This window comes from Miniopterus natalensis, chromosome 4, assembly GCF_054644295.1.
Source record: "Miniopterus natalensis isolate mMinNat1 chromosome 4, mMinNat1.hap1, whole genome shotgun sequence".
In the NCBI taxonomy this organism is placed as follows: Eukaryota; Metazoa; Chordata; class Mammalia; order Chiroptera; family Miniopteridae; genus Miniopterus; species Miniopterus natalensis.
The window spans coordinates 82,921,906-82,936,947 of NC_142084.1; positions in this window are offsets into that span (position 1 = coordinate 82,921,906).

Below are 15,042 nucleotides of genomic sequence, written 5' to 3' on the forward strand. Positions count from 1 at the left end.
GAGGCTCCCTGGTCTGGTTTCTATGGGCTAACTCCCCGGGCAACCGTTAGAAAGCCACTGGACAGCTCAGAGCCTCAGTTTCCTCATCTGTGCAATTGGTAATAATGAAACCTAATTCAACAACGTGCAATCTGGTGTGTGAGCTTGAGAGGCAGAGGCCACAATTTGTATTCTGACCTTTTGGTTTACACGCTGCCTGAGCTTGAGGAAATTAATGACTTTGTTGCCTCATCTGTAAAATGAAAATAGGAATAGCATATACTACAGTGCAGTGGTGTGGAACCTAAATGAAAAGGTGGTATGCCTGGCTAGGAAGTATTCATTAAGCATTATGTAGTTAACAAATATTAAAGTATTTCCTTCTCCCCTTTTGTGAAATGAAGAGATTGAACTTGTTAATAACTTTCCTTGCTGATGCTAAGTTTAGGGCTTTTATGAAAATTTTATTATGTAGTTTTCCCAAATTATACAAAAATGTATACATGATATAACAAACATCCTCGGAGCCAACCAGCTTTAAAAAAATAAACGTTAGCCCTGGCCAGATGGCTTAGTTGGTCAGAGCATCGTCCTGTGCACCAAAAGGTTGAATGTTTGATTCCCAGTCAGGACACATGCCTCAGTTGCGGGTTCAGTCTCCGGTCGGGGCACATACGACAGGCAGCCCTTCGATGTTTCTCTCTCTCTTTCTCTCTCTCCCTCTATCCCTCTGTCTAAAATCAATAAAAAACATATCCTTGGGTGAGAATTTTTTTTTTAATTTTTAAGTAAATAAACATTATCAGGATAGTTGCAATATATAGGGAGTCCCCTCCCAAATGTATGCACACACTTGGAATAATTATAAAGGCAGTGTTTATTAAAATACATTTCATTTTCAAAATTGAGCTATCAGGTGTTAAAGTGTATATACATTTTTGGGGATCCCCTGTATATATGATTTTCAGTGTTTTAAATTTTTGTGTAGTTGGTATCATATTATGAATTCATCTTCAACTTGTTTAGTTTTTCCCATCAACAATGTGTTGGTGAGATTCATCACTTTGACACGTGTAGATCTCGTTTATTAGTTTTCATTGCTGTAATGTATTAATTTGCCACAATTTATTCATCCATTCTCCCCTTAATGGACATTTACATTGTTTCCAACTTTGTGGGATTACAAACAATGCTGCTGTGAACATCCTAATAACTGTCTCCTTTGCCCACTTACAAGTTTCCAAGTGTGGGTTTGTGAGTTTCTTTTCAGCCTGGCTAGATGCTGGTGTGAGCTCCAGTGGAGCTGAGGGGAGGGGAGGGAGGCTGGACTGAGTGGGGGAGTGGGGAGGAGGAGTGGGGAGCTGAATCTTTAACAGGTTCTGAAGGCTTTGTAAGTAACAGCTCTTAAAACACAATATTTTGAAGATTTAAGTGTAAATGAATCAGGGCCATATGGATTACATTTGCCTTAAATTAAACAGGATTTAGGGCAGGGCGAAGTGCTCCAGGGCATAGGTGCAGGTGTTTCACGGGTTACCTCCTTTGCTCACCAAGGACCTGCACATCCCTGCCATCCAGTTGCGGTTGTGGTTTGGGAGGAGTGCAAAAGTTGGCTGCCCTGGCGCCCTTCTCACAGCTTAAAGGAATTAAGTGGCCAGTGCAGCCTCAGGCTGCCTGAAGGGGGCACCGTGGATCCTCAATGCCTGAGCCTTGGGATGCCTGAGTTCTGGTTCCTCTCTGCCTCTGCTTTGCTGTATAGCCTTGGGCCAGATTCCCATGTTTTCTGGCAAGTATTAGGATAGTTATTAAGAGCTGGGTTTGAAACCATCCTTTAACCTCTTTCTGACTGTGAGACCTTGGTCAAATTACTACTCAGCCCCTTTGTGCCTCAATTTCCTCATCTGTAAAATGGGAATACTAATAGTATCTACCTCATAGGTGATTGTGAAGAATACATTAGCCAGTAGTACACCTAGAAGGTGCCTGGCTCCTAGTAAGCACTCAATTGGTACCACTTTTGTTTTATCTTTGCGGCTGTTATAAAAAATCGGTCCAACTCTGATTTTTCCTGGCACTCCCAGGCAGAGATGATGGAACTAAGTCTGAGAAATGAGAAAGGGTTACACAGTAGCCAGCCATTTCCCACTCTTTCAGTAACCACATCTCCGTTTCATGTCTATCAAATCTGTTCCTTTATAATGTGAATACCTGTGTATATGCTGAGTTACAATTGGCTTTTTCACTTTCACTATACCATATATATATATATATATATATATATATATATATATATATATATATATATATATATTTCCATATCATTAATATTCATCTATAATATTTTTCTGTATCCGAACAGGAGCACAGCAAGCCAGCATCTAGCAAGTGCTAAATGTTTTCCATGCGTGTCCTCATTTAACCCTTTAAATAAAAAAATGAATTTGGTATTATTATTGTTGACCTTAAAAATAAAACAGCCGGTTATTTTTACCAGGAAAAAAAAAAAAGGGTTTATTCTGGAATAGCAAAGAATTGAAATTCAGGGCAAGAATGCTATAGCGAAAACTATAGGCAAGTCCAGCAAACAAAGGAGAGGAATGTTCTTTACAGAGAAAAGGAGGAAGTCGGGACGGGGTGCTTTGAACTACAGTCCACTGGAGAGTTCAGGGTGGTAATGGCTTCTCATTGGTGGAGTTGGGACAGTTTCCATTGGCTGGGCTTGTTTCTGGGAACGTTTTAAAAAGTCCATCTCTTCCTGTTGGGATGTGTAGTTGACATGGAGTGGTAGCGTGTGAGAGGTCCACCTTCTCAGCTCCCCACTTAATTTTAAATGAGGTTTCCTTTATTCACGTTCACATAACCATTCCCATTTTACAGCTGAGAAAATTGAGGGTTGGAGAGGCTAACTAAGTTGCTTAAAATATAATGATTACTTAGTTATACAATGTATAATCACTAGGGTATACACCTGAAACTAATATAATATTGTACGTTAACTGTATTTGAAAAATAAAAAATGATCTAAATTTTTTGAAAAAAATATCACCCAAGTCCAGACGTGCTAGCTCCGGAGCAGGAGTGCTGATGCTCCCAGGCGATGCCTGGAGTATTGCAATACAGCGTGATGACATCAGGCCCCTATTCTTGGACACTGGATTTTTTCCCCCCTGGTTTCTCACTCTTATCAGCAGCATGTGTGGAACATTCCTGTAGGAATATCATTGCCTATTTCACGGTGGCTTCTTTGGGATAAATTCTTTGGAGTGAATGGCCCAGTGTTTGGGGCTTCTGTTTGGGAGATGAGGTGAAACAGAAGACCCCAGCCCAGTTGGAGTCTGGACATGAGGGAGAGGCAGGAAGCCCTCAAGGAGATGGGCCCAACTGGAAAGCCAGGATGCCTGACTAATCCACAGAACATGCTGCTTCAGTTTATCTGAGGACTGGTTTCCCAAGTGCCTAAGGCTTACCCTGAAGCCCTTAGGAATCTAGTTTATTTCCATCCTGGTTTTGCTGACTTGGCTGAAGTCCCTGCTCAGTGGATCAGCTGCAAGGCACAGCCACCCACAACCCTCCCCTGCCATACCCCCAGCACTGTCCCCCAAAGCCCTCTTTCAGCAACTGCCTTCAGGATCTCTGCTTGAACAATGGTCTGAACAGTGGTTCACTTTCCATCAAGGGAAAGCCAGTACTGTTCTATAGAGACTCTAGGAAATTGTGTTATTTTAATAAACAGTGTTATTGAAACATAGCTAGATCTTAGCACCCTGCAGAGCCCGAGGCCCCCTCTCTTTGGTAGAAGGGGAGATTAGCAAACGTTAGAGGTGAGATCCAAAGGGCTGAGAGGAAACTGAAGAGAGAATAACTTTCCAGGACACGAATCCACTTTTGCAGTGCCCTATATGAACTCCATCTCTCTTGCATCTGCTGGACCAACCATCTCACACTGCACTATGCTGCCTTTCAGGCCTGAGATGGGTGATGTCAGTCAGGGTTGGCTTCCTGGAAGAGGCACCTAGACCAGGTTTCCTATCATAGGAGCCCTAAGCATGTGATGTCTCTACTGAAAGTTCCTTGTGCTCCAGGAGGTACAGTCCACAGCTCTCCCAAGGACCTGGGAGTCAGTCAGCAGGCTGCCTGGAGCCAGGGCATGCTTCCCTCCAAAAAGATGACCCCGGGCCTGTTTGTCTAATGTGACCACTTTGAAAAAATTGTTTGTTCCATCCTGCTAAAAACAGCTTCAAAGTGACTCTCGTCTAGACTGTGCCAGCATCGATTATCAGATCCCCGAACTGATCGAAACCACAGGGGGACACAGTCATTTGCTTTAATGCAATTAAAGCAAAATATAATAATGTATCCAGGCCGGGGACAAGAGCAAGTCTCCCTGGAAGGTGGGAGGAGAAACCAGCTCTGGATAATTTCTCCTCAGCTCCAAAGTAGTGAGTTTAGACTTTCCCTGCCTCCATCTCCCAGGCAACCTCAGGCTCTGGACTGTCCCTTGCTCTGCTGAGGGCCACCAGGTGAGGGTGGCCTGGGAGGGTGGGGACTTGGGAGGAAGCAGTCTTGGGGTGGGATAGGGAAGAATGAGATTTGCAGAGCACAGCCCAAGAGGAGGGAAGCCAATGAAGAAGGAAGGGAAGGGAGAGAAAAGGGGTCACAGAGAGGAGGCAGTGGACACAGCCAACTCGAATTCCCAGGATCTCTGACAAATCCCCAGTCCCAGGGAGGCCACATCAAGCCAGGCAGGTCTTTGCAGAGGACAGCAGCCGTCCCCCAGCAGCAGGTGAGGTTAATCCAGCCTTCATAAGATGGCACCAGGAAAGTGATTTTTCACGTCTCAGGGAGCTACAACGAGCAAGATCTACCCAAAAGCCTCGGCCTTGTGGTCAGACGCTGCTTTGCCTGCCCCGCCAGGCGACTGCACACGCCATTGCCCCGCCCCTCCAGGAGCACGCCTTCCGGGAACTGCTCAGTGCTTACTGTGCAGGCAGTCTGTGGGGAGCTGCCGTAGCAAAGCGCCCCAGATGGGGTGGCTTCAACCACAGAAATTTATTCTCTCGCAGCTCTAGAGGCTGGGAAATCCAAGATCAAAGTGTCAGCAGGGTGGGTTCCTTCAGAGGGCTGGGAGGGAAGGATCGGGCTTCTCCTGTAGATGGCTGTGTCCTCCTGCCTGTCTGTGGGTCCGTGTTTCCCCTTCTAACAAGGACACCAGCCCTATTGGACTAGGGTCCACCCTAAAGACCTCATTTAACTTGATTAGCTCTGTAGAGACCCTGTCTCCCAGTAAGGTCACATTCTGAGGTACTGGGGGTTGGGGCTTCAACATGTGAATTTTAGGGAGATTCATTTCAGCTGACAGCACTGCCCATGCGAGCGCCCCCTTCTGCCTTGGCAGGGAGTGAGAGGAGACCAGGCTCCTGCCCAGCTCTCCCTAGCTCCAAGACCCTGGGAAATCAATTCGCCTGCAGGAACCTAGGCTTGCTCCTAAAATGGAAGTGGTAATTATGTGCCCACCCGGTGAGAAAGAAGTACAGGACCTCCAAGTGCCCTTTCCTTCTAGGTTTCCATGAATTTATTTATTTTTGTTTAATTATTGATTTGAGAGAGAGAGAGAGGAAAGAGAGGGAGAGAGAAACGTCAGCCCACTGCCTCCTGCACACCCCCTACTGGGGATCAAGCCTGCAACCTGGACATTTGCCATGACCGGGAATCAAACCAGCAACCTTCTGGCGCATGGGACGACTGCCCAACCAGCTGGACCACACGGGCCAGGGCTCTGTCATCCTTTGTTCTTCCCCCTTCCCCTTTATCAATTCCCAGAGGCTATCATTATTTTACTGTTGCTTATAGTTATTGGCTACCACTTATTGAAGACTTCATGGTACAGACATTGTGCCAAAAGCTTTACAATCTTTATCTCATTTTAGCCTCCCAGTACCCCTACAGGATGGAAACTGTTCCCATTTTACAGATGAATAAACTGAGGCTCATAGCGTTTAGGTGGGGCTCAGAGGGCAGAGCCAGGGCACTAATGGGGGCTCTCTCAGGAAGGCAGATCTCAGCTCCACAGAAGGAAGACGTTCCTCATGGTTGGTCGGGAAGGTAGTGAAGTCCCTCCAGGACCCGCCCTGAGAGGAGGATCATGAGCCCTTAGAGTCTTGGGGTGAAAGCGGTTTGAGAAGTTGCCAAGCCCCGTGCAGGAACCCCTCTTTAATGCCTCCAAGCCTGCACCTAGACGAGACCCAAGGGGGAGAGGCAGGGACTCTTACAAACCCTCCCTGGCCAACATGCCCAGTTGACCCTCCAGCAACTGCCCAGCACGTAGCAGGTACTGAGTACGTACGTAATGAATGAATGACTATACCGATCCACTGCAGTCCAAAGGTAACCACTTTATTGCAAGATGATCATGTGCTGGCTCAAGCTAAGCTCTTGACCCTTAGTTTCTCGTTGCACTTTATTCCCTCCCCAACTCCATGGGATAGCTGCCGTTACTACCCTGGCTTTACAGCTGAAAAAGCTGAGACCCAGAGAGGCTGAGTAACTTGCCCAGGTCTGCCTGACTCCAGAGCTCTTGATCACTGTGTTAGCAGATCTCAAATCCTGCCCGCAGAAGGGGATTCACTTAACCATTCCAACAGCCCTGGGTCCCCAGAAACCCCCAGCACACTGATCCAATTAATCAACTGAGCCATTTATCAAACTAGCCCACTGAGGTAGACATGTTAACCTAACAAACAACAAAATTGCAAGCCCCAAGATTCCCCCAGCCCAGTGACTGGCACACAGTAGGTGCTCAATAAATATTTGTGGGATGAATGGCCCTCTGGCCCCTAATGTGAGCAACTCTACCCATAAATTTCAGCTCCAGGCACTTTGAAGTTCCCCCAGGGGACAGCTGCTGTACTTGTTATCGAGGCACCCCCCCACCCCCACCCCCTCCCGGCCCCCTGGGCCCATCCAGGCCAGGGACCTGGGGCCGCCAGAGCCATGAGATAAGGATGATGGATGGCCAGCCGCCTGGCTCCACTGAAGCCTGGGGTTTCCTGGGAGCGGGAGACAGTCTAGTGATTCCAAAGCCCCTCGGAATTTGAGTGGAGAGAGCTCAAGGAGGGGGTGGGGGCAGCGTCCAAAGTGTCCCTATCTCCTCAGAGATGCTGGACCCGACAGGAGGTTTCAGCACCCCCCAGCCGCCTTGATCTCCCTCCATGTTGACAAGGCTTCCTTTCAGCATGTGCTGGACACCAGGACTCATCATTGGAGCTTCCCCTGGGAGGCTGGAGGGTGGCGTCCCCCCATCCTACCCCCTCCCCCTCCCCCATTGGGCCCCCAGGATCTGGAAGCGGGGCAGGCTTGCTTCCTGCTTTGCAGTCAGGCTCTGCCATTCATTGAGTCCTTGGTAAATTAAGAAATTACAAGTTCTGGACCTAGGTTTCCCCATTGTAAAGTCAGTCTTAGGGAAGGTGTTTGCTTCTAGCAACACTGAGGTGGAATTCCAAGGAGCCAAGCGGGGAACCGCCAGGGCTGGACACAGTGGATGCTGCCTACGTGGTGAGGTCTGCTTGTCCTTGAATCCAGGCAAAAATATGTGTTGGTTTGTTTAATTTAAAATCTGTGACCCCCAGACGAAGACTCTTCCTAGCTTTGGGTAGGTCACAGAACCTGAGCATGTTAGATTCAAAGGGACTCCAGGAGATTGAGACTTGCTTCTTTTAGTCTGTCCCTTCTCTCTAAAGTTTATCTTAAGCTTTTTAAATGTTTTTAACTGCAAATAATACTTGAGTATGTCTTCCTTGTTTAAAAAAAACTACAGATAAGGTTGAAGTACCCCAGGCAAGGTTCCCTAGGTCCTGGACCACTCCCCTTTCTTTTCAGAAGCAACGCCTTCGTTCAGAGATGTACCCGGAGACCTTCAGCACCTTCTCACATAGGTCTGCCCACAAAGAGATGTACTTGCCCTGTCGGAGGTGGGGGTTTGTGTGAAAGGAATCAGCCCGCACCGATCTTGGCACCTTGCTTCCACGGCTGTGTCCCGGGCTCGCCTCCGAGCTGGGACATACAGCTCCATCCTATTTCCCCTCCCTGGGCCGCAGCTCACAAGTGGGTGGCCCGGACTTCTAGGTGAGATCCAAGAAGGTAGACACTGGGTCTGTTTTGTTCACCGGTGATTCCCAGTGTTGAAACCACGACCTGGTGGTAGTAAACTATTCCATGAATGAATGAAGAGATCGATAAATGAATGTTTCTGTGCATGTTAGCCACCCCCCTACTGGTGGACATATCAGTTCCTTCCAAGTTCCTTCCAACACTGTGATGCAGTGAGGATCCCTAAAGATGCTCTCTGGGTTCACTTTTGAGGAGCTTGTGGGGCTCCCCCCAAAGAGCAGAGTTTGAATCCTCTGGTTAGGCTTTCATTTCAGAGATGAACACAGGGAGCCCGAGAGGGCAAACAGCTCCCCAAGGTCATCTCGCACCTCAGGGATGGATTCAAATCTTGAAGACAGTTCAAATTTCTCTTCCTCCTTTGCCTCTCTTAGTACTTTCACTTCCCTCCGACCCCCAGCTCCAGCCTGTGTCCGGAGGGTGACTTTAGGGGCCAAAGGTCTGATTCACTCAGCATAGAGAGGGAAGACCCTCAGAATCAGGCGTCTGGATTCTCATCCCAGTATTGAATTGTTGAAGCTTCTGGGTAAATTGTTTTTGTCTCCCTGAGTCTCAGTTTCTCTAATCTGTAAAACTGGCTCAACCATTCTTGCCAAGCTCTTGAAAGGATGAGTTTGTAAAATAGAAAAGAGGCATAGGAGTCTAAGAGAGGGCTAGTTCACTTTAAAATGTAGAAATTTTGGAAACAAACTTCATGTTAGAAGATATGGAATGGCCCTGGCCAGTGTTGCTCAGTCGGTTAGGCGTTGTCCTGTGCACTGAAAGGTTGCAGGTTCAATTCTCAATCAGGGCTCATGCCTGGGTTACCGGCTCCATCCCCAATAGGGGGTGTGCAGGAGGCAGCGGATCCAAGTGTGTGTGTTTTTCTTTCTCTCTCCCTCCGGTCCTCTCTCTAAAAATCAATCTAAAAATCTTTAAAAATAAATAAATAAATAAAAGATACAGAATATTCCCACTTTCATAAAAAGGAAAAAAGAAAAAATTATATATATATTGAATAACTTTGTATAAATACAGAAAAAGTGACAGCAGTTACCCAGCAAATGTTAATTACCAGTGGTTTCCTGGGTGTTCACAAAGGCAGAGGAAGGAATGGGAAGCTATTAACGTTTTCTTGCTACACCCAGTTTTGTTTGATTTTGTAAAAGCTTAACAAAAGAAAAAATATGTTTGCATATTATTGTAACCTCAAAAATATGAAAAGTGAAAAGACAAATGTTTTAGGAGAAAAATTAAAACTTTGGGTGGTGGACACGCAATGCAATATACAGATCATGTATCATAGAAATGTACCCTTGAGACCTATATTTGTATTAACCAATGTCACCCCAATAAGTTTAATAAAAAATTAAAGGCCATGAACAATCTATTTACAAAAGTAAAAATACAAATAGCTAAACAAGAGAAAATCTTGGAGTGATCAAAGAGCCACAAATGAAACAGTGAGATTCCTTTTTTGCCTATCAAATTGTAAAACGTGATATTAAATAGAGGAAAAGGTCTTCATTCTTGCCCTAGAGAGAGAGTAATCATGATGAGGATTAGCAGGAAGGTAGGGACACCCGTGCCCCTTACAGTGATGACAAGTCCGCTCTGTCCTGCTCCCCAGCACTCTGATAGAGCCATCCTGAGGACAAGGGGAGATGACAGGACAGAGTCTCCCCCTTCCCTCAGCTTTCCCCTCCTCCCCATCACGGAAAACAACTGTGGCGTCCTCTAACCCACTGTCCCCTGCCAAGGACACTCTACCCTCATCAGACCTAAATCCCCCTTCTTCTGATAAAAGAGCCCTGGATCCTGGGACAAAACCAGAAAAGATTGGGAAGGTGCCTGGTGTATGGTCACTTACTCCCAGAGGAACTGGCTGGGCTCAGAACAGAGAACCCCCATTGTGGGATCAAAGGTCATCTCTGTGAAGCCCCTGCCTTGAGGCAGAACTGTCCCAAAAGCTTTATTTTGGTGGGTTTTATGGGAATACAGGGCCACACTAGGAAGTGCCATTAGCAGTCATCAAGTCTTTAACCCCATTTTATATTAGGGGAAACTGAGGCACAGGAGGGCTTATGAGAAACCCAAACCACCTGGTTAGATGGAGCTATGTCTAGAACCAACACCTCTTGACTCCCAGTCCAGTGCTCTTTCTTCTCAGTTTCATCGTGGCGATGTCCTTTTTTGTGGACTCTCTCTGTCCTTTAATCCCTGTATATTGAAATTTATCATCTCCCTGGTTGTGGCTAAAAATCCTACTTGTTCACTTGGGAAAGGAAGTGGTCCTAAGATATTACACATTCACAATGTAGATCATATATTTAAAAGGAAAAAAGATACAATTCTGATACAGTGATAAAAAAAGATTTAATACTAAATAATAAATATACGTTGGTAAGTCATAAAATTAAATCATGTTAAATAATTTTTAAAAACTTACATAAAAATCTCCTGGTTCTATGGCAGGGTACAAATGCGAACCGCAGGGCCTTGTTCATGTGCCTGGCACAATGCCTTTGTCTCAGTACATCCCTCTGGACCAAAAAGGTCTGCTTGGGGAGGGATGGAGGGGGAATGGAGGAGCACCAGGCAGTAATTCAGTCTCTGTCTATCACAGAATTCAGGTCAAGTACTTGCCTACCTACCTAAAAATGTGTCCTCATGTTAAGAGGATTCTCTTTCAAAATTCTCAAGAAAAGACTATAAAATGGTGGTTAAGAGTAGGGCTAGGCAAAAAAAAAATTTTTTTTTTTGGTAAATAGCCAGTTAGTAAATGTTGCAGCCTTTTGCAAGTCAGATAGTTGATTTGCAATGACCTACTCTGCCATTGTACTTCGAAAGAGCCACAAGCAACACGTAAACAAACCAGCATAACTGTGTTCCAATAAAAGTTTATTTATAAAACAGACAGTGGGGAGGATTTGGCCCTCGGGCTGTAGTTTGCCAGCCCCTGGTTAGTAGCCTAGGCTTGGGAGTCAGACTTCAGTTGGAATCCCAACTCTGCTGCTTTGTGCTCTGTGAGACCTTGAACTATTGGCCTAATTATCTGAGCCTCATGTGTATAATGAGAATAAGAATGGTACCTGGTCATACTCAGGGCGACACCACTTGGCGCAGGCTGTTGTGGGTGCTCAGTAAGTGGGCCCTAAACAGGTAGGACAGAGCTCACCAGGATGGAAGAGACCTGGGTTGCTGCTCTAAGTCGACTGCTCCTGCCAGCCATTCAACCTTAGCCAGGTATGTCTCTTAACAGCTCCAAACTGTAAAGTGGAAAGAGATGCTCATTTATTGCCAGGACCTGTCTACATTATCTTACGTAATTTTCACAGTAGCCCTTTGTAATTGTTACTGTCCCCATTTTACAGAAGAGGAAACTGAGTCCCAGAGAGATGAAGGGGCACTTAGGTAGTAAGTGGTAGAAGCCAGATATTTAAATAGGGACTGTCTGACTTCAAAGGTTGTAATATTTCTTTCCCATCGACCGTGTTGCCTCCCTGGAAAATGAGAAGAAGGGAAGAAGGATAGACTTATGAAGCATTCCAACCCATACAGCTGTGAACTCCCGCAGCACCCTCCTGGTGCCCCAGCATTCCTGCCCAGCCTCAGCAATAACTCTGATCAGGTCCGGAATTGAATGGACCTCCACCCCTGTCACTCCTACCCAAGAGTCAGATGGTCCCTTGAGGACCCCCAAATTTTGTATCACCCTTCTTCCACAGGATGTTCTCCCAGGATCTGATGACAGCGTTTACAGCCTGGGTCCTGCAACAGCGCCCCCTCCTAGGTACGTGCTGTGGAGGCCTCTGACCTTTCTGCTGCCCCACCCTGGGACTGTTCTGGTGTATCTATACCCCTGGAAGACTGGCGCCCAGAACTGCGTTCCTGCCCAGCGGGCCGACATGTCACATAGGTGAGTCACTCATGGCCGTGATAACATCTACATAGCCAGCGTGGGAGGCAGGTGCTTCTTGCACTGGAGGGATGGGAGTGGGACATAGAGGAGCCTTTGTGACCTTGCTGAGCCTTCCCCTGGGGCAAGGAGTGGAGGAACGTCAAGGAGAAAGGCCCCCCTTCATGACAAAAACCTTTTGAGAAAGAAAGATTTCGGTCTGAAGCTAAAGACCTTCAAGAACCTGCACGGACAGGTGGGATAGGAAGGACCAGCCAAGAGGGAGCAAAGCCATAGTGCAAACAAGCTCTGTGCTTTCTGAGTCTGGGAGGGTGAGGAAGGCCTGATGATGCCAACATGATCATTCAGAAAGCACTGATCCTCCTGGCAGGAAACCTGGATTCCAACCCCACCTCTGTCAGAAACTCCTGTAATGTTGCAATAATCGTATCTCCTCTCTGGGCCTCAGTTTTCCCACTTGTGTGATGACTGGGTGGGGGTCCTTCAGCCTCTCGGAGAGACAGTGTGGCATAGAGGTAGGAGGTCAGAGCTTTGCCGCTTCCTAGCTGACCGCAGGCAAGTTACTTAACCTCCCACACCTTGGTTTTCCTCTCTATGAAATGGGATAATGATAAAGTGCTCTGTGTGCCTGCTGCTACTCAGCGCTCAATAAACGGGGTTGTTGTGTGATTATCTGAGAGTTGAGGCTTTGCCCTGACCGGATAGCTCAGTTGGTTAGCGCGTTGTCTCAATACGCCAAGGTTGTGGTCTCTCCCTATCCAGAATGCCTTTTCTGCTGCATCAGTTCAGTCCTGCTTCCCACCAGGGTGTTGCCCGAGTGCCATCTCCCTCTGAAAACCTGCCCTAACCTCTTCCTCCCCACATCCTGCAGCTTCCTTTTAGAAAAACATGCCTGGCTGCCTTATAGTTTCCATTTTCTGGTGGGTTAAGTTGAGCCACAGGCAGGGCCAGCTTATCCATCAGGCACAGTAACCTAGCACCCATGTATTAGGGGCCCACAAAAATGTTTTCACTTTGAAGTTTTTTAAAATCAGAATTGAAAAAATGAAAATAATAATAAGGAACATAGAACAGTGAATCTAGCCTGGGTTATATTCATCTTTATACCAACATAGTAATATTGTAAAATGTCTTTTGATGGAGAAAGGAGCATATAAGGGCAAAGTGCCCAAGGCGTGCGGAAGTCATAATGTGGCCTGGACGGCAGGCTGTGTCTGCACCTTGCTGAGCACTCGGCTCAGGTGCAGCTCTCCGCCCAGAACCACCAGATGGTGAGTGCCATGCGGGCAGGGCCAGGGTCACTCCCTCACCACCACAAGATCCCCGGTGCCTAGCACACAGCAGGTGCTTGATAAGATACGTCTGGCAAAGGAATGGAAGTTGGAAGGCATATATGCTTGTGTGTGTGTGTGTGTGTGTGTGTGGTGTGTGTTTGTATGCGAGCACCTCTAACCTTCAGGCAGAGTCTTTCCTGCGTACCTCTGTTCCTGTCTGCAGAATGCATCAAACCTGGGCACTTAAACTCATAGACTCGTAGGAAGTGAGAGTTGGAAGGAATCATTTATTCATTCCACAAACATTTCATGAGCACTGACCAGGTGCAGGGACCTTGGCAAACACCACCGGGGGCTCTTACAGACCTTCCTCAGAGGGACTCTGGCGCCTAACAAGCCCTGGATATGTAGGTAAAATTTGGGATCTGCACATGTAAAAGCTCCTTCCTAGAGAGACATTCTGACATCAGACCACTGAAAAGCCAGGTCTCCAAAATGTTAAGACCCACTAGTTGGGGAAAATGAGTCCCAGGACAAGGAAATGACTTGGCCAAGGTCACACAATGAATTGAGGGCAGAGGCACCCCTCCAAACCTTGACATCTCCAAGAGAAGACCCCTAGACCCCTTCGTTTGTTGACAGCAGGGGGCCCGCAATTAAGCTGATTCTATGGGTCTCTGGATTTCAAGGAGCCCCTATTCTGAATCTCCCCTCCCATATGCACACACTCCAGCTGCCTTTCACAACATCCCCAGGTTCACCCATCTGAGATCTGGTGTGGGGCCTGCCTCGAGTCAAATGCAGATAACCTCTCCCAGAGATGGATAAACAGCCAGTGGGCTCCAGGGCAGAAGAATGTGGAAATGAATTCTTTCTCCTCAGAGCACAACGTGCTCTTCCAGGCTGTGTTGAAATCACAGTGACCTCTTTGGTCTCGGCCTGAGGCCCTTGGAGTCCCCATCTGTGTCTCCCTCAGATGTTTTCTCACTGTAGATGACTCCTGCAACCTCAACAAAAAGGCTTCTAAAGTGCCTGGATCCCACACTGTGCATGCACCTTTGTCAGAGCCCCACACCTTCCATGGCTCACAGCCCATAAGCAGGGGTTGCCAGCTGTGTGCTGGCTCGTCCTTCAGAAGGGTGTTAACGGTGGTACCTACGGGAGATTTTATGTGGAGACAAGTGGTTTGAATTTAAGGGGAAGGCACAGGGGAGCTCATTAGAAAGCCTAGTTGTGGTAAATAGATATTTGTTTTATCCTACTTTTTAGAGAACTTAATTTTAGAAAAACAGAGCTGAGCTTGAAATTAAGCAACACCTTTCCCTCCCCAGCTACAATTTGTTTCCAGGTGTGTTTTTTTAAAAAACTCTCCAAAAATTTGGTCCAAAACTAGGGGCCAGCAAATGTGGCAGACGCTCCTCCCTGCAGCTCTGGGACCTGGGTTTGGGCTCAGCTCTGATCAGACAGAGGGAAGCAGGCACAGGGATGCATAAGCGTAGAACCTGCTGTCAGCAGTGTCCCAAGCTGTTGCCAGTTTTTGGAAAAAGAAAAAATTAATCCCACCCCCACCTTCATTCATTTCTTCTCGTTGCTATTTGCCAGTTCTGCTTAATCTAGGAGAAATACAGGGATCATTTCTGGATGTGTTGAGAGTGGCCTGGAAGCCATTTTTGGAAACAGAGGCTGTGTCATTGAATTATATGATACTCCTTGCATGGCCAGTGTGTA